This window comes from Lissotriton vulgaris, chromosome 9 (genome assembly GCF_964263255.1).
Source record: "Lissotriton vulgaris chromosome 9, aLisVul1.2, whole genome shotgun sequence".
NCBI classification, from domain to species: Eukaryota; Metazoa; Chordata; class Amphibia; order Caudata; family Salamandridae; genus Lissotriton; species Lissotriton vulgaris.
Window position 1 is genome coordinate 487,100,894 of NC_141697.1, and position 19,937 is coordinate 487,120,830.

At 42.1% G+C, this 19,937-nt stretch overlaps 1 protein-coding gene across 2 annotated transcripts in view; it reads right to left on the bottom strand.

The window, feature by feature from the left end:
• The window catches only part of SYT16 (synaptotagmin 16), a 352,243-nt gene that overhangs the window by 279,798 nt on the left and 52,508 nt on the right, over window positions 1–19,937 (bottom strand). For both annotated transcript variants that reach the window (XM_086937942.1, XM_086937943.1), the window contains exon 2: window positions 10,862–11,041. The gene's annotated coding sequence lies outside the window, so the exon portion shown is untranslated. The remainder of the gene's footprint in view (window positions 1–10,861; window positions 11,042–19,937) is intronic.

Genomic DNA, 19,937 nt, shown 5'->3' on the forward strand with positions numbered 1-19,937 from the left:
GCAAGGGTTAACAATTTGGACTGGAGAAGGGAGTTACAGAACAGAATTTCTGCTTATCGATTCTCTCCACACTCAACTACAGGAAAGACTCTGTTTGAACTCTTCAAGGGTAGGGCGCCTAATACTTGTTTGTGTCCTGCCTGGATGGCTGCAGACAAGGGTGTAAAAAATAATGATGTGGGTGCATGGAGAGAAAGGGAATTGAAACTACAGTGGCAAAGGAAGTTGTATGTAGATAGGAGAAACTCTGCAAAAGAATCCAAATTCAAGGTGGGGGAAGTGGTAAAGATTAGGGCTCCTGTGGGTTGTCAAAATTGGTCAAAGTTTTCTGTTCCTAGAACCATTGTAAAAAATTTCAAAAATGCTGTAAAGACGGAGGATGGTCGTATCTGGAACAATAGTCGTGTTTCTCATTTTGGGGGTAAAGGGAAATGTGAAGATAATGTTGTTGTTCCAGATTTGCATACTGATTCTTCTCGTAAGAATGTGAGAGTACGCAGGCCTCCTGTTCACTTGCGTGATTATGTATAGGAACCTTTTCTATTGTTTCTTCATATGTTTCTGTTGCCTATTTTATTGCTGGACTTCTAAACCTGTTTAGTGTTTAAGAGGGAGAAGTGTGATGACCTGTCTCTGTGTGGTGGTCTGGTTCCATGCTAGAACTTAGAGCTTGGAACCACCTGTCACCAGTGTTCATCTAATATGTAAGTTCCATATTTGTCAGTTGTTAGCTGACTGTTGGTTGGGGCTGAATAAATGTTACTTGTTAACCTTATCCTGGATGAACTCTACTTCATTACAACCAGCTTCCTGGATCACAATCTTTGGTGTACTGGGGATAGCGATCCCACACTCCTGCAGGTAATGCTGGGCGCCTGGAGATCTAATCCGATTGAACAAAACTAAGTAACTGTTTCTTTTTGTTTTAGTGGGTTCGGCCAATCTAATCAATGTAGTGCCAGCATGGGCAATGTGTATCGTTGGATGGTGTAGGTGAGTGACTGACGGGTTGGGTCGCAAAGCGTATTCAAAGAGCTGTGATTGCTTGACCATTGCAACTGTTGGGGGTATGCAATATTGGGGAATGTTGTGCTGGATGAAAACCTCTGATTAGGGCAAATATGATCATGCCATTTGGCTGCTAATGGGAAAGGTCAACAATTGCTTATTACTGTAAAGTGGATATACAATGTGTATCTCGTTTTGATTTCAATGTGTATGTAACACAAAGACCAGTGAATTATACATACAGTGTGGAGTCTTTTTTGTGGCATATGCAGTGTGTTACAAAGGTGGTGTTGTGCCACTACTTTACACTTGGGCCCTAAGGATAAGCCTGGCTCTTCAGTTCCAAGCTACCCAAGGATGAACACAGGTTATCGGACACATGTATCGTACTCACCACTTCTAGGATGGTAGATTGTGACTGGCTTTGATGCGTCCCAGCATGCCAGAAACCGCTGGGTCTATCAAGCAGGTTTAGTGTAAGTGGGTCTTGAATAATGTTTACGTTGAAAATTTAAGGGAAACAATGTAGCTACAGTTAGAATTAGAGCTGAAGATTCAATTGAAACATGTATTAGATCTCCCCCCATTCTGACAGCTATATTAATCTTGTTTAAGGTGCAGATGGGAGTTTTGCCATAACTACTGCACATCTGCAATGTTCCTGTAACACATTACATCATGAAATATGTGTGAAATTGTGTTCAAGAAAAATGGTCAGAAGGAGGCAAACATGATAAATGGCTGCGCAAACCCGAGTAATGCATGTGATAAATCATCCGACCATGGTAAATTTAGAACAGCAGGGTAATACCGCACCAGGTAAATACCAAACCTTTTTAAAATTAAGAGAATGCAGAAGACGTTCATCAAGAACAAAACCAAAATGTTCCGAAAACACATAGGAAGAATCGCCACAGAAATGTGAATCAAATGACAATAATTATATTTTAGTAAGGAATATATACTCCGATTTACTAATCTTGTGTATTTTATTGCATCCTTAAGCAATGGTGGGGGAATGAAGATTTCCACAAAGTTGGTATTAGGGGTCAGGCAATCAAAATACCAATAAAAGACATATGTTGATGTGTTTTGTTTGAATATTGATCCAGCATTCAAAGCTGAATACATGGCAGCCCCTACATTTTACCACTGTTGTATCAAGGATTCTCACTGTGACATCTATACTAAGAAAATTCAATCTGCCCAGACAATTGTCAAATCACTCTACTCACTGTCTCTAGTCTTAGCCTCTACTTCGCCATCAGAGGAAGGCTATAATACCTTATTTTAATTGTTTCTGAAAAGGTGGCAAATATTTATGCTTCCTTTCCTATGAAGGCCAGGGACGCTCCTTGTTTAAACACCTGGTTCGAACCTTCTGTAGACAGCTCAAGGCAGCTGAATTTCAAGTCCATCTTAAGACTATGGGTTGACTATCACTTCAAATGTGAATTGCACTCAGCTCGTCATCACTCTTTCACAGACCTCTTCCAATATGGCCTCCTCTTTATGCCTATGCCTTGCGGAGGTTGATGTGTGGATGGACTCAACTGTCTCAAGCTAAATGTTGGGAAGACCGAGGTATTAACCTTACGCAGACAAACCTGACATCTGGTCTACTGCTTTGTTGGCCCAATAACCTGGAACTACTACCCCGAAGGTCAAGAATTTGGGCATTTGATTTAACAAGAAACTTTCTTTTGACAACTAAATCACTGATGTTTTTGTGTAATTGCAGAGTGTCTGAGGTCAGAATATTTGTCAAGTACTAAGTTATTCTGTTGAAAGTGTACTAGAAGAATTTTGTTACCTTGGTTATTGAAATTAGATATGGTTTCCTTCAATAATGTCACTATAATTGTATGATTTAATGGTTTGACAACTAACCCAACAAAATCATGAACCAGTAATGTTTTTAGGATTACAATATCGTATGGAGTACAATGAATTTAAATATATTGCACTTCAGGGTGTTTAACATCAAGATGGTTGCATGAGTGTGATTTGAAGTCTTTAAGCTGCCATGAACTGGAATGTGGAACATGAGAATTATTGTAGGGGGCACTGCAAGAGAAACCAGGGAGGTGATTCATGTTATTTGTCAATAGTGATTCAGATTTCTGTTTGTCAACCAAACAAGGGTTGGATGTCTTCCCAGTATAGTCACACACATCAAGAGGGAGGGCTCTTTGGAACCTTGGAGCCCTTTATTTAAAAAATTTGATTTATTGCTTTGCATCTTCTCACTTTCTCCTTGGTCTTTCAAAAAGACCAAAATATGATATCTTGTAAACCATAAGATCTGGATGTCCTTCTCCAAGTACCCTAATGCACTGGACCTTCAGGAATAAATGGCTTGGATCATTTTGACTCTTTTATGGTCTTCCCCCTAACATGCTATGGAACACAGTTATAATCATATCCTCTAGATGACTAAGAAAATGAAATGCTCACATTTTCAACCATAACCTGGACTGGACTCTACACTTTTCTAACATCATCGGGCATCCCCACTGGCCCAATTCCAGGTCACAAAGTGCTCTCTTTAGATGTATACATGAACTATTATCAGACAATGTATTCCTCAAAACACAACATGCTAATATGGTCAATACTTAACTTTTAACCAGCATACTTGCTAAGTCAAAAGCCAAAGCACTTCCTTTTTGATTTAAACTAAACCCACCCCTTGTCCAACCCCCATCGGTTAACCTCAAAACATCCAAAACTAACACTAGTGCCTGATGAAAACTACAGAAGTTCCAAAATGAAGTACTGGCATATCAAAAGCCCTAACTCTAGCACCATAAAATTTGCATCAGCTAATTAATGTAATATTCAGTAAAGACATCCTTTAAACGCCACAAGGCCTTCAATAAATATGGCATTGCACCTTCACCATCTACACTTCATATACCCTTCAACCAAATCTTGGTATTTTTCATCACAACTACGCTAAAATACACTTCAATGGTCTCTGGACACTGCACGTCTATGAGAAATATCCACCAAAATGATTGTAACCTTCCGGCCTCGCATACCTCTATTGAGATTACTCTCTCCTCTTAGACCACTCATTCAGTGTTCCTAAATTAATTCTAAACAGCATGACCAAAAATATTGTCAATGGATCAGAAAGGTAACAGGCATACAATGACATAATCTCGCCCAGCTATTGAAATTACAGAAAAATGATTCAGTTGCACAACCCAAGAAATGCACGACATCCAATAAATCCCCTACCTGTAAACACTGTGAATGAGATACTGACAAAGTACCTAATGTGCTCTGTTGACAGTATGGTTTGTTGTGTGAATGAGAGATACACCGGGATGCTCTCTTGCACATTTGCTTCTTTATTTCATCTATGCACTGTATAAACTAAGCAAACAGTTCTTTATATTGGTTTGTACTGAAGAAGGCACTTTGCATTGCTTTGTTTGTGTTCCAGTGCTAGCATCAAACGTATTGGCTTTGCCAATCCTTGTTTGTCATGTGAAGTCCCCCTACAGACTTTTTTAACACTTTCCTACAGTCAGAGAGCAGTTGGTGTAACTGGAAAGCTTTGTAACTGTGCTGTAGTCAATTATACTGTTTCTTCCAGGACCCCTTCATCATTTTCTGAGGTATTCCCCCCACATGCTGTCCCACTTGCCACACATGCCATTTTCAAAGGCCTTCTCTCATCCAGTTGCATCCTGTACATATAGAAAGCGAACTCAATTACAGATGCCTTAATCACATCCTTCTCTACTTCTGCAATGATTTGAAAAGGACACAGATGAATGAGATGGAACAGACTAAACCGTCACAGTAATATTTTGGAGGTACTTCTCACCGGCTCTCATATATATTCTCAGCTTTCCCACAAACTGCATTCCTAACCTATCTTCTTCAAATAAATTGTCATGTACATCAAGTAGGCACCAAGTTTAAGAATGACCTATGCAATGTTACCTAAGGGAATGTCACATTAAGGTATAATTTAGAGGTGAAAGAGCTCAGAAGGATCCGCCCATAAATACATTTTGACCTTAATGCAACAGATACGGAATTGTGCTCAACACACAACTCAATTAAAAGAAAGCTCTGTGTACAGGCATTTCTGAATGCCATGTAATCTGCCCCCAATTGTTCCAAAATACATCCCACGCTGACTACAAGTCTAATGGAAAGAGACTAGGTAATGACACCAAAATATAAATTCAATACCTAGGCCCTGTCAGAGTCAACTTAAGGTCCCATGCCTTCCCAACAAATGCTTGAACAGTATTCCTGATACGTACCTCTGAAATAAAAACTGCCCTTAATTATCATGTAAGTGTTTAGGAGCTTTAAATCCACAGAGACCAAGACGGTTATGAAATTGTGATATACCTAGTTGATGTTGTGCATGTTTAATCAAATAAACATTTGACCTTTTTTTAGTGCAGGCATCAGATACCAGCCAAGCCCGCACTACCTCCCAAGTGAGTCTGTCGGGTACTGGCTAATGCTTGGGAGGGCTTCCAAGCACCCCTCTTGAGCTTGCACCAGGTTTGTTTTATATATTTTAGAGTTCAGGCTGCTGGCAGCCCTATTTTTTTGTTTTATTAAAAAAATGATGAGCATGCATACTACGGTGAAGTAATTTCCACTCAAGGTGAAAGTAAAATGAGACGATTGGCTCATTTCACTTTTAATAAATGGGCGCTCAGAGGTACATTTCAGCCTCTCAAGCACCGATTTGTAATGGGAGATATCATTGAAAAGGGGAGAATCTCTGCTATCTCTCCATAGTGAATCCCTGCTCAGAGTCCGCAGCAGGAGGGTTATCCCTTTGCAGGGATCTACCAACTAGACACCAAGAATCATTATTGCTTGTTAAATGAGCGTACCCTCTGATCATGGACCTGTGCTCCACCCCCTGCCCCACCCTCAAAAGTCTTGCTGTCCCCCTGGGGGTGGATGGTGGTGTACGCCCTCAATCTACACCCCTGGGAGGCAGAAAGCCCACTATAGACCAAGGTTGTCTATGGAAATTGTATTTTTGGGGGGAGCAGCCCTGTGGGCCTGTTTTACCCAACAGCCCCAGGCGAAAAACATCTTTCTGCCGCCCCTGTGGGTTGTATCTGTCCTCCATGGGGGGCGAACGAAAGCCCACTAGACACCAAGTTTGTTTTAAGCAATAGTATTTTGGGGGGGAGCAGCCCTCATGTGCTGTACTTGCCCCTAGCCCCCTAGGTCTTTCTGCCCATTGGTGAATGGGGGTGTTTTTGGTGGGGTCACCACCATCCCATGGGCATGAGCCTGTGCTCCTTCCACCCTGGGCCCCATTAGTTATTCTTCCCTTGGGGGAGGGGATAGATGGCAGGGTTCATCCCCTATCTTCCCTCCAGGTAAAGTAGAAGGCCCACTGTACAACAGGGATTACTTTTCAGCATTTCAGTATTTCATGGTCTGGTGCTCCCCTGCCCCTATTAGTCTTTATGACTCGCTGGTGAGTAGATTGGGTGCTCACCCCAATCTATACCCCGGGGAAGCAGAAAGCCCACTAGAAACTAGGGACTACATTTTTGTATTTTTAGGGGGTGACCCCATGGCAAAGGTCTGAGTCGCCCTCTCCATGGGCCTCATTAGTGTTTCTGCCCCAGGGTGAGGGGTGGATAGGGATTTTCACCCCCAATCTTCCCCCTTGGAGTGGAGAACATATGGCTCACTAGAAAAGGGATGTATTGTATAGTTATAGAAATAAATAGGGTGTGGGTGTGGGTCACCCTGGTGTTGGGCTGCTCCTCTAGCTCTAACACCCTAACAGTCTTTCTGCCCACCGGGAGCACAGAGTCCCATTCCCACAGCAGGCACGAGGCAATGTTGATTCTTTTGGCCGTAGTTTTTGACATATTTATTTATTTACTCATTTGTATTGTGCAGCAAATCATCCCCAGGGGGGATCTCTCAGTGCCAGAAAAGAGGTCACCTAATGAGCAGAGGAATCTTAAAACAGCAGGGTCTTAAGCAATTTCTTAAATCGAAACAGATTGGAGCATGCACGGATCTCATCAGGGAGACTGTTCCAGTGAGCGGGGGCTAGATAAGAAAAAGCCGACTGCCCATTTTGGCTTTCTTAATTCTCCTCATGCATAGGAGCTTGCGATTGCTAGATCTCAGCTGACGCACAGGTTGATACAGTTCAAATTTCTTCTTGATATAAGAAGGGCCCGTCCCGTGGAGCGATTTAAACACAGTGCACAGCAGCTTAAAGATTGGTCTTTTTCTAATAAGAAGCCAGTGTAGTTGACGTAGAAGAGGTAGAGATGGGGTGCGTGCCGGTTTATTGAGGGCTGCAGTGTTTTGCACCACCTGCAATTTAGATAATACATCTTCCCTTATTCTGACCAGGATAGAGTTGCCATAGTCCATTCCACTAACCAAGAGAAAATGAATAAGGGTTTTTGGTGCTGTGAGCAGTATCCAAGGTAAGATCTTTCTAAGAATCCGCATAATACCAAAGCAGGTGCCCGACAACGACTTCTCTATGGAAAGTTTATTATCAATTTTGATGCCTAAGTTCCTGGCGCAACTTTTCGAGAGGGTGCCTCTCCTAGTTCTACTGGCCATCATTCTGGGGTCCACAGCTCCTCCGCTTTACCAAACAGCAGTATCTCTGTTTTGATGGAACTGAGCTGGAGAAAGTTCTTCCTCATCCATAGGGTTATATTAGACATACAGTTTTAAAACTCTTCTTTAGTCGCTGCCGGGTCCGACTCTATAGGAACTATCACCTGCATGTCGTCTGCATAGGATATGGTCTCAAACCTGCAGCTCCTAATAATTGAGCTAAGGGGGCCACATATATATTAAACAAGGTGGGACTTAAGATGGATCCTTGTGGGACCCCCTTATCTATTAGAGTAGTCTGTGACACGAAGGAGTCCAACTGGACACATTGTGATCTGTCAGTCAGATAACTTTGAATTCATTTAAAGGCCAAGCCTCCGACAGATCAGGAAGAACAAGCATCGCCGGGGTCCCATTTTCCAGTGACTTCCTTATAGTGTCAGGGACTTCCAGGAGTGCAGCCTCAGTGGAATAACAGGCGTGAAAACCCAACTGGGATGGATCCAGATGGTTACTCTGTTCCAAATAGCCAGAGAGATGGCGACTGATTGTTGTCTCCATGATCTTCGAGCTGACCTGGGAGGAGAGAAATCGTCCCGTAGTTTTGTAGATCAGTGGGATCTGCCAGCACCTTGTTCAGCAGTGGTTTAATGTGTGCGTGTTTCCACTTACAGGGAAACGTGGCTGTAGCTAACTAGATGTTACAAACTTCAGCAAGCATCAGCTACGACTGTGGTAAGTTCTGACATATGGAGCAGCAGAGCAGAAGTAAAACCAAATTTATTCTTACTCTCCACGATCAATGGTTGCACTTTTCAAGGCCATGCTCTTGCACTCAGGGAACTAAATAAACCCAGCGATTTAGAAAATCAGTTACCCAGGGGGCCCCAGGGTGGAGTGCCTGGTATGGATCCCACAATGCTTTCTTACCCACATTGCCCAGCACATGTCAAACTTTGCCTAAAACATGCTTTTTCCTCACTTTCTGTGAGGAAAGTTCCAGAATCTGTGGGGAATCACAAATGTCTTGCCACTCAGCATTCCCTCACTTGTCTTAATAAAAAAAGGTAACTCTTGTGTGTGACTGACTTTAACACACAACACAAAAGGCCCTAAACAAAATATAGAGAAATCAGTAGAAGGGGTTGCAGCAGTATTTGGGACCAGGCTGATCAGCCACCCAGGAACACTTACTAAAACCAGAGATTTCTGAAAATTAAACATAAGGGGGGTCTCCAGGGTTGTGTGCCTCGTGTGGACCCCACATGATTTCTTACTAACAATCCCATGCAAACCTCACACTTTGCCTAAAATCACACATTTATTTGCACTTCTGTGAAATAAAGTTCTGGCATCTGCAGGGATCCACAACATTCCTACAACTTAGCGTTCTCCCACTTGTGAAAAAAACACTTCCCTACTTGTGGCTGAGTCTAGAGTCTGACAGAAACGGTTCAAACCAGCATTAATGCCATGATCAAGGCCCAATCACACAAGAGAGGTACCGTTTTTATCAGAAGACTTGGGGGATGCTGGATGGCAGGAAAAGTGTAGTTCCCCACAGATTCCAGAACGTTCTGTCACAGAAATGTGAGAAAAAGTGTATTTTTAGACACAGTTTGAGGTTGAAAGGGCTTCTGGTAAAACAAATTGGTGCAAGCTATGCAAGTCTCACTACCCTGAATATCCTCAGGTGTTTAGCTTTGAGAAATGTGCAGGTTCTGTAGGTTTCCCCGGGTTCCTGCTGAGCTAGGGCCCAAATTCCAAAGACAGCAACACTGCAGAAAAGGGTTTGATTTTGGGTGAAACATTTTATTTGTCCATGTTGCATTTTGGGACTTTTCCTGTTGTGCGCACTAGGCCCACCCACCCAAGTGAGGTACAATTTTTATTAGCAGACTTGAGGGAACATTGGGTGGAAGAAAATTTGTAGCTCCCCGCAGTTTTGAGAACTTTCTATCACAAACATGTGAGAACAATGTGTGTCTTTACGCACTATTTGAGTTTTGCAAGAGCTTCTGGGTAAAAATAACTAATTAAAACCTCACAAGTCACACCACCCTGGAAACCCCTGGATACATTTAAAAAAGACATAGGTTTCCTTTATACCCATTTTTCACTGTTTATATTTTTCCATATTAATTGATCTATACTCGGTGCACAATGATAAACTATTGCAAGGTGCAGCTCAGTTGTTTGCTCTGTGTACCTCGGGATCTTGGAGAACCTACAAACCCTATATTTCCGGCGAGCTGAAGGGCATAGTGGATGTAACGGAATATTGTTTTTGGTCATTGTGACAAGAAGTATCAGATGAAAATGTTGTAACCAACAACAGTTTTTTCCTATTCATTTTCAATATTTTTTTATTGCAACAGTTAGTTTCTTTGGCTAAATCTTAAGGCACCTACACAAATGACCCCTTGCTCAATTCAGAATTTTGTCTACTTCTCAAAAATGTGTAACTTTCCGGGATCACCCAAGGATTTCACACCTGTCTTCCCCCTGAACTGCAAGTAGCTTGAAAGGCGTGGATACCTTATGTGAACAAATAGTTATGGGTGTAAGTACAAAGAACTCCAAATTGCCAAGAAAAGGCTCAGTACTGGGTTAGAAAAGTCTCACATTTGAGGGGTTAATAGGGTGACATAAGTAAGCATAATGATTTGGCTCTGAACTAGATAGGTCTGCCCCGAACCCTACTCATTAAAGTCCTCTACTATTCACCAAAATTCTGTTTATATGTGCCCCAATTATGAACATAATTGTAATTTAAACAATAGCCATGTTGTCCTAGAACTAAATGGTGGCTTAAGTCATTACTGGAAACAGGCCCAGAATTGAAAATCAATTGCGGAATTGGGAATTGCAATTTTATGTCCAACATGTTTTTCCTCTTTTCAGCCATGACTAGACAGCATGGCCAGTAATTTGGATAGAGATACAAGCCGGAATCAGTAACGTATACAGATAATTAGGGCCTTCTTAAAAAAAGTGGTTTTGAATTTAATTCCTAAAGTGTTAACTCCTCAGTAGGGTGCAAGTCACCTGCCTAGCCATTGTGGTCAAATGCACTTCTTAGACAAAGCAGGTGCTCTGCTGTCTGAAGAGCAGATAGCTTATGCTACTGCAAATTATTGACAAACCTCTGTCTTGTAGAATAAGATGCTGCTTTAAAAATAAAATTGTCTGCTTGCTTCACAAAAATTCCTATTGTTTTTCATGCTTTAAGTGCAGATGCAATGCTTACCAAGTCCCTCGTGAACCCCAGACTTTTCTTTGGAGCGCTTTCTTTTCCGTCGTTGCTCTAAGCAGGGGAGGCCACCGATTTTTTCAAAACAGAGCTTCTTGTTTATGAAAAGGAACAGCACTGCCAGCAGAATGATAAAAACTCCCACCGCAGACAGGAAACCAATCGCCTCTGGAGTTACTAGAAAAAGAACACAAGGAAAATGTAAATTACACTCATGTGAACTGTCCCATTTAAATAAAGCGCTTCCCAAACACCAGTGCTGGCACGTTTTACATGTGAACAATGCATAAGCTTTCTTTTAGTTGAAAGCCTTTTGATGCAGCAAGGATGAACTCTCAAATAGAAAATGTACCTCCTAATTTATGGTCTTATGATCAACTTTAGTTACAAGATATTACTGTTAGAGATATACTATCAAAATGTTAATAAAAAAAATAATATTGCTAGGATTTCTGGTTTTCTGTTAAAAATTATTCTGCCTACAAAACACAAATGAAAGGAATGTTTGCTTTTCAGTAGAAACCGTAAAATACCATATTTTGCAGCACTTTTATTGCTTTAGTGCCTTCTGGTGTCAAAGTGGTACCATGCAGCCCCTACTTATAAGAATGTGTCTGTGATGGCTACTTACTGCTAGGAGCCACATGGGCCATGGTAAGTCACGTAATGTATCCTTGTTACCATCCACAAGGTCTTTTGGATTCCCAAGACCTCCTTCTAGTCCCCTTTTAGGGGCATGCCTCACCTCTTATGGCTTTCGCTTGCTGTTTAGTCAGCATTGCTGTGTAGTGGCCAACAGGTTCAATTCTGAGCAGACTCTCAGTCCAAGGTAAGCAGCACCACCATGATGCAGTCCTGTTTCACTGAAAGAGAGCAGGAAGGGGTGTCGCTTTCTGAAAGCTCTAGGATCAGAATTGTGTCAACAAAGGTCCTGATTTATATTTTTGGGAATGGGATACTGCGTTACAAACGTGACGGATTTCCAGTGCATCGTATTACAAGTACCGTAGGATATAATGGCCCACATGCATCATTGTGACATTTTGCACTTCCTAATTTGCGAAAATAAGGAATCGCAAATTAAGAAGTGCAAAATGCTATGCATCATTATTTTCGGTATTCATTTGTGATTCTGTAAAAATCGCAATTTTTACCGAATCCCAAATGAATACCGAATTCTTAAGTTAATTTACGCAATTCCCATTGATTCCTATGGGCCAAAAGGCCCATAGGAGTCAATGGGAATTGCGAGTGGCACTTTGAAAATTTCGTGGGTGCAGGGGGGGGTCCAAAGGACCCCCCCATGCACCCCTGAAATGTATTTTTCGCATCATGTTTCACACGCACATGTCCTAAGGACATGTGTGTGTGAAACATGAATGTTGAAAAAAAAACATTTTAAGCATTTTAAACACTTTTTCCAAATTTACCGAGTGGTTCAACCACTCAGTAAATTTGGCACCCTAATTGCGAATTTACAGTTTTAAATTTAATGATGCATTGCTTTTAAGAAATCGCACATCTGCGACTTCTTAAAAGCACCCGCAATTTTAGAACTCGCAAACATGTTACGAATTCTAAAATTGCTTCATGCATCCCAAAAAGCACTTTTGCATTCGCAAACGGCCGATTTTGAGGAATCGCACCGTTTGCGACTACAAAAATGCTTGATGCATGTGGGCCAATGCACTTGAAAGAAGGAAAACGGGGATATCCATAATGTATACCGACTGAGTATTCCATCCACAAAAATATAACTCAGGCCCAAAGATGACTGTGCATATGGATGACTTCAGAAGGCATGTCCTCCCGTTGTGCTGCACTAAATGCTCTTGGTTCTTACATCGTAATGACTTGAAAGCATGTCCATGAGATGCACATTTTTTCTCACAGAAGAATCAAAGGTCAAATCATTCAGCCTTCAAGTTGAGCCCAGAAGTGGTCAATTCCAGGTTTGCTGAAACACATTAAGATTTGCCTCAAGATGCAAAAGAAACCAGAATAAACTGTGTATATAACACAAACATAAAGTGGTCTGTTAAACTCTCACACATGTGTGACAGAAACACAATCTCTGCATTCCAGTCAAATTAACAAAAGTTCTTATGCTTGGTAAAAATGAGTGCGTAATGGTCCTTGTGCTGACTATTAAACAAACCCACAATCCTACAGGCAGGGCCCAACAATGTAAAATAAACTTCATTCAAAGTGTGGACTGCGCATGCAAATGATGCAAGGAATGCAGCAGTCTATGACGTTTCTGTACTACCTCAGAATCTGCTTCAAACAGTAGCATAGTTTGCTATCACCAAAGGACCTATACTTAACACCATGCATATTTATTCCTCCCCTATGGATAAGTGCTGTCAATTGAACTTTAGCCTGTCTGTTTAGCTACGTGACCCCCAGTTATTCTGGTTATCTCACGCTGCCAGCCCCCTTAAGATAAAGTGGTTGTTAAATGTTGTGATTTTCTGTTAACTAATAATTTGTACATCTGGTTAGAGATAATAGCGGTGGTTGTGCTGAAAAACGCTCTAAAACGCTATGAAAAGAATAAGGCTGTACAACCTTAAATATCAAATAAAAAAGACCAGGTGCAACAGGGATAGGCTCAGACCAGACTGTAATAAAAAAAATTATGAGCCCTCTCACGTCTTGGTATCTGGAGACAAAAACACGTGGGAATGTGTTGCACTGGCTTGCCATATATAAGAACCGGCCACCCCACAATATATACAGAAACTTTCACTCAGACGATCTTGGCCATTTGTCTGAAGAACAAAGTAATAAAGGGGCATATTATCAAGGGGGTTTATCTCCGCTTTTTTGATTTTAAAAGCCAAGAAAGCGGAGATAAAATTATCTCCCTATTACCTAGCTGTCGCTAACACCAGTAAGCGACAGCTAGTAGGAGATAGCGACCATCTTGGGCCCCACTTTACATGTCAGTGATATTTATCACTAATGACATGCAAAGTGGGCGTGCCAAGATGTTAGCGACTGGAAACAGTCGCTAACATCGCTATCTTCTATTACCAACTGAGCGCGAATATCTCCAAAAGCTAACACCTGCCCTGAGCAGTTCTTAGCCATATTATCCAATGGGAGGTGGATAACATGGCTAAGAGCATTAGCTCGCTAATGCATGAATATCGCGGACTTTTCAGCGATATTCATGCATTGCGGCCGAATTTTATCGCATTTGCGATAAACCTTGGTAATACCAAGGTTTATCTGCAATAAAAATCGCCGAAGCTCGGCGATAATTTTTTCACGCTAACCAAGCAATAGCGATAATTATCGCTATTGCTTGGTAATATGCCCCAAAGTGTGTTAAATGCTCACTATTAGTCTTTTATTTGTTGCAATCAAGCCTTAGTGAGGTGCAAACATATACCTACCTGGGCCATTCTTCGCATGGAGTGGATCTGGATTTTACAGCAAAGAAACAGTGCTGCTCTGAGTTACCGCTGTGCATGTTACAGCCTCCGTTCCTAAAGATTACTCCATTGTACTCCCGCGCTTTCTCCTTAGACTAAACTGTTTTGTCACTGTATGATCATTAATTTGTCCCCTAACTTTCTTCTCTGAAATTGTCGTGCTGTGCCACTCGTTGGCATATCACATAAGCATGCAAGGCCGTACCCTCTCCAGGGTGCTGTCTGTGCCGGGTCCCTAAAACAAACGAGGAAAAAGCCCCACTGCTGATGCATGCAGCACAGCCTGAAGACAGGGTTTCCTTTACCCTGCACCTGCTCTCCTGAATCATGAACTTCCAGGGAGATCCTCTGGTGCACACATTTCTTGGAAGGGGAGCTCTCCTGGTGCATGCAGTGATAGGGAGTGCAGTTTTTCTGGTGCACATTCTTCTAGGGTGCGAAGATCTTCTGATGCTCGTACTTCTTGGGAGGTACGCACAGCTATGGAGGACACCTGGTTCATGTTCTCTAATGGCACATGCACCTCAGATCAGGCGTGCAACACCCATTGAACTCACCGGGCTTCAGCCCCCCCCGTCGTGTGTGTCAGCCCGGGCACACACACAGCCACACCCGATCATTTAACAGGTCTTTAAAAGACCATTTGAATGGTAATTAGGCCTTGCTGTTGTTTCACCCCTTGTTGGAGGCCCTGCAGCTCCACTCTGCCTACTGATTAAAGGTTCAGCCCCCCCCCCGAAATTTTTTCTTAGCCCCCCCCCGAAATTTGTCTCTAGTTGCGCCTCTGCCTCAGATGTCAGAGTTTCCTTCTGTAAATGAGGAATTGTCCCAGGCATTTTAAGGAACTGCCCCAATTCAGATCAAGTTGTAGCAAAATTAGCATTATGCATTGACCCTTCCATAATACCAACATGTGCTGTGGTGCATAAAACAGGGCAAAGAAGATGTGTAATGTTGCTGCGAGACTCTTTGAAATACCCAAGGCCCCATTCACAAAGGTAAACTCACACTTCTGTGTAAGTTAACATTTTTCCTTATTCACAAAGGTATTTTAAGAGTAGTAACGTTAGGGCGGAGAAGTCTATAGCGTCGTGGTGGAGACTTTGTGTATAAAAATATAGGAAAGACCTGTTGGAACGGAGAGAGCCGCAGCTAAGTGGAGGTAAGCGCTGGGGGGGGGGGGGCAGGTAGGGTGGATTTCTATAGATGGTCATGAGGGTAAATTAAATAAATAGTTAATTTTCCCCATCGTCGTCTGTCAAAATTTCCTCCACCCGGCCCCACTGTTCTTACCTGCACGGGCCGCTGTTGGGCAGAGACTCTGCAGTCCTAAACATACTACTTCTAAAATACCTTTGTGAATTTGGAAGAAACGTAATCTCAACATGATAGAGCACATACAGCATTCCACAGTTTAGGGGTACATTATACTCATAAGTTAGACGGATTCATTTATATTCCTATTGTGCGCAGTGTATTATTTAATCTAAAGGCATTTATTCAATATCCTAAATTTACGATTATAAAATGTATCTTTATATTAGGATTGATATGTTTTAGAAGACACCATTATTTCTATATGCACTTGTGTAAGAAGGTATTATATTCATATTAATGCAATCATGTGAGTTAAAGTTGCCTGCAGTCTAGGCCCAGAGCTGCAGGTTGTTGACAGTTTTGTTTCCTCGGCTACTGAAGAAATAATTGAATGTATCTTTGTATGTGTCAGAACAGTATGCTCTCATCCCATTGCAGGTATAAAGAATTTACCATCATTATTTTTAGTTTAAGGCGATAACTGTAATGTCTTTGAACAGTCTGAGAAGCAAGAGGGAAGGACATCTTCTGTGCCTGGCCTATCTACACTCCAAGGCACAAGGAGCGAGGAAGGTTTAATTAAAGAAGTCATGGAAAATCACTGCAGTACTAAAGAATTTAAATAATATGTCATAAGATACATCTAGAAGGGGGCTGAATTTATCCTTTTTATATTGTGCGCAGGGACAGAAAATCAGACTTCTAGGGGCATATTACCAAGCAATAGCGATAATTATCGCTATTGCTTGGTTAGAGACAAAAATTTACCGCTGAGCTGCGGCGATTTTTACCGCAAATAAACCTTGCTATTACCAAGGTTTATCGCAAATGCGATAAAAATCGCCGCAATGCATGAATATCGCTGAAAAGTCAGCGATATTCATGCATTACCGAGCTAATGCTCTTAGCCATGTTATCCACCTCCCATTGGATAACATGGCTAAGAACTGCTATGGGCAGGTGTTAGCTTTTGGAGATATTCGCGCTTAGCACGAATATCTCCAAAAGTTGGTAATAGGAGATAGCGATGTTAGCGACTGTTTTCAGTCGCTAACATCTTGGTACGCCCACTTTGCATGTCATTAGTGATAAATATCACTGACATTCAAAGTGGGGCCCAGGATGGTCGCGATCTCCTACTAGCTGTCGCTAACTGGTGTTAGCGACAGCTAGGTAATAGGGAGGTAATTTTATCTCCGCTTTCTTGGCTTTTAAAGCCAAAAAAGCGGAGATAAACCCCCTTGGTAATATGCCCCCTAGATTTTTGGATGAGAAGGAGCATCTTAAGAACGAGCTCCATAGCTTTAAGCTATTTTGACCCATTTAATGTGAGTACTTCTAAGGAACACCTTTTAGAAATGAGACAGGGGAACCAGCCAGAACCATCATTTATGAGAGTAGAGTAGGGAAAGATATTTCAAGCTTTCCTTCCTAATGAAAAAGGATTTGGATTCTGCCTCCATCTTGGGTTGTGTACTAATCTTGGAGTTTATTATCTTGTGTCTCCTATGCCAAATCAATTATATGCGTAGATTTGACTCTGTATTAATTTTCCTGTACTTATACACGCTGATTTTGCGATGTGTATACATTTAGCTATGTTTGGCCTTGTAATAAAACCCATAAAGTAGAATTCAGAGTCTGTGGTCTTTAAAGCATGACTATATTGTAAGTATAATCTTGAAGTGGTTATTTCCCTGGACAACTTTCAGCAGGCAAATAAAAGACCATCAGTGTTAAATTTAGAAGGTAAGGAAGGGTCCCAATTTGTCTCAATCACACAGAAGTATGAGTTTATCTTTGGGAATCAATTCCTCAGTTTTTTTTCCTAGCAGAACTCAGTCATCACACAAATATCTCCAGCCATGGAAACAAGTTCCTTATGTATAATGTAAAATGTTAATAGAAAGCTAGTATGGTTTCGCCTCCCACCCACAGTACACCCACACACAGTCTAAGTGAAAAGAAATGAGACCATCAGTAGAAGAGCTTTCAAATCAATTTATGATCCTACACAGAGAAACACTCCAATCAGCTGTAAGCCGCCCATAGGTTACCCACAGTTAATATACCATCTGCAAATAACCCCTGCTGATCAACACTGAAGGAACAAACAGGCAACAGTAGCCTACGAAGTACAAGTCGGTGATCCAGTTCTTATTTCCCTTGTAAATTAAAACATCATATTTGACCAGAGAGCAAACAGGCAACGTCCAAAGAGAAAGGTCATGTTTATTCATGAAAGACATATAATGGGTAATTTAGTCCTGATCAGTAAGATCCAGCAGGCAAACAATGTCATAAATTACATTTGCACAAAGTACTCATATTGCTTTCACCCTCAACTGTGGAAAAAATGGGGAATAATGAGTGCTAATGTTTTGTGCCTGTTTTTCTTGTGCTAGCCCTCATTTCGTTCCTTGAGGAGATGTTGTTCCCAAAGATCAGCACTTCTGTCTTTTCTGTGTGCAGGTGTAGGCAGTTGTCTCTCATCCAGTCAGCGATGTTTTCGATGCACCTGTGTGAAATTAGTCAGCGTGGCACAGGGGACTTCTGATAAAGATAGGATGAGCTGGGTATCATCGGCATTGGATATGATGCTCAGTCCATAAGATCTGATGACGTTGGCCAAGGGAGTCACGTAGGTGTTGACATGGTAGGACTGAGAGATGAACCTTGAGGGACACCGCAGATGGTGAACTTGGGTTACGAGCTGAAAGGAGGCAGGTAGATTCTCTGGGTTCTTCCGGTGAGGAAGGAAGCAATCCACTTGAGGGCATCTCATTGGATTGTTATGTTGTGAAGCCTTTCGATTAGGGTGTGGTGTGATACTGTGTCGAATGCTGCCGAGAGGTCGAAGAGGATCAGTGCTGCTGATTTTCTGTGGTCGAGGAGGGATCTGATGTTGTCTGTGGCTGCAATAAGAACAGTCTTGGTGTTGTGGTTGGTGCAGAATCTAGATTGGGAGGTGTCCAGCAGATTTTTGTTCTCCAGATGTTCAGTGAGTTGGCAGTTGATGGCCTTCTCTAGGACTTTGGCGGGATAGGGCAGCAGCGAGATGGAGCAGTAGTTCCAGGGTTTGTTTGGGTCGGTGGATGGTTTCTCAGTAGGGGCTTGACGTCTATGTGTTTCCATTGGAGAAGTGTGGAGAAGTGTGGCTCAATGATTAGAGCGGCAGACCCTGATGCAGAGGTCTAGCCCGGGACCAGGGTTCAATTCCCCGCCTCGGTGGGTCTTGGGCTAAAAAAAAATCCACGGACCTGATCATTCTCGCCTCGGTGCCTATTCCAATCATGGAGTCCCACTCTGCAACTCTGGGCAATAGCTTGCATAATCTCCACAACAACGCTAAGGATGCCTGGCCTCCACCTTGGGAGTGCCCAGGAGTGGACGCCTAACAGGGAAAGCCAGGATGGGTTCCATAGCGGTATTTGTACACGCGCCTTGAGACCCTTGCGGGTGAGTAGTGCGCTATAAAAGTATCAATTTACATTTTTTATTCTTCGGGGAAGGTGGCCATGGTGATGGGTGTGTTGAGGATGGTGGTGAGCTCACTGCTGATCATCTTGCTTCCGTGGTTGAAGATGCAGTGTGGGCAAGGGTCCATGGGTGCTCCTGAAAGGGCAGAGTTCATGCTGGCTTTGGTGTCTTGTGTGGTGAGCTAGTGCAGGTGGTGCGCAGGTGGTCATGTTCCTTGTGCCTGGGGGCGAGATGATTGAGAATGTCAGTGGGTTGGGGTTTGAAGTGTCTGTAGATTGTATTATATTGTAATTGCATTTATATAGCCCTTACTACCCCTGACGAGGAGTCGAAGCGCTGAAGTCAAGTCAATAATATGCTTTATTCGAGGTTTCAGTCATAAAAGCAGAACATTCAACATTTTAAAAATACAAATAATTTTACAGTTAATTATGCTAAAAGTAAAGCATTCATTTTACAGTTATTTGCCTTGGGTTGCAATTCCAATTTTAGGAATTTAGAACAGTGCAAGATAAGCAATTTGTTAAAATTAATACAAAAGTTAAAATTTACCAGTTTAAAACAGTTATATATATAAAAAGCATAGACATAGAATACAGATAAGTTAATTGGTCAGAGAATAGTCAAATGACTAGCAGTCTCTGTCTGATCGACCATGCCCATCAAAGATACTTGGCAGTAGCTATTAATAGCCATGACAGACTGTTAGTGCGTATAATACGCAAGGCAACAGTACTGCTAGTGGTTCCCAAGTTCTGGCACATCGGTGTTAACCAAATACGTCGAAGCGCTTTTTCGACGGGTAGCACGCTACTACAGGACCCATAGAGGAT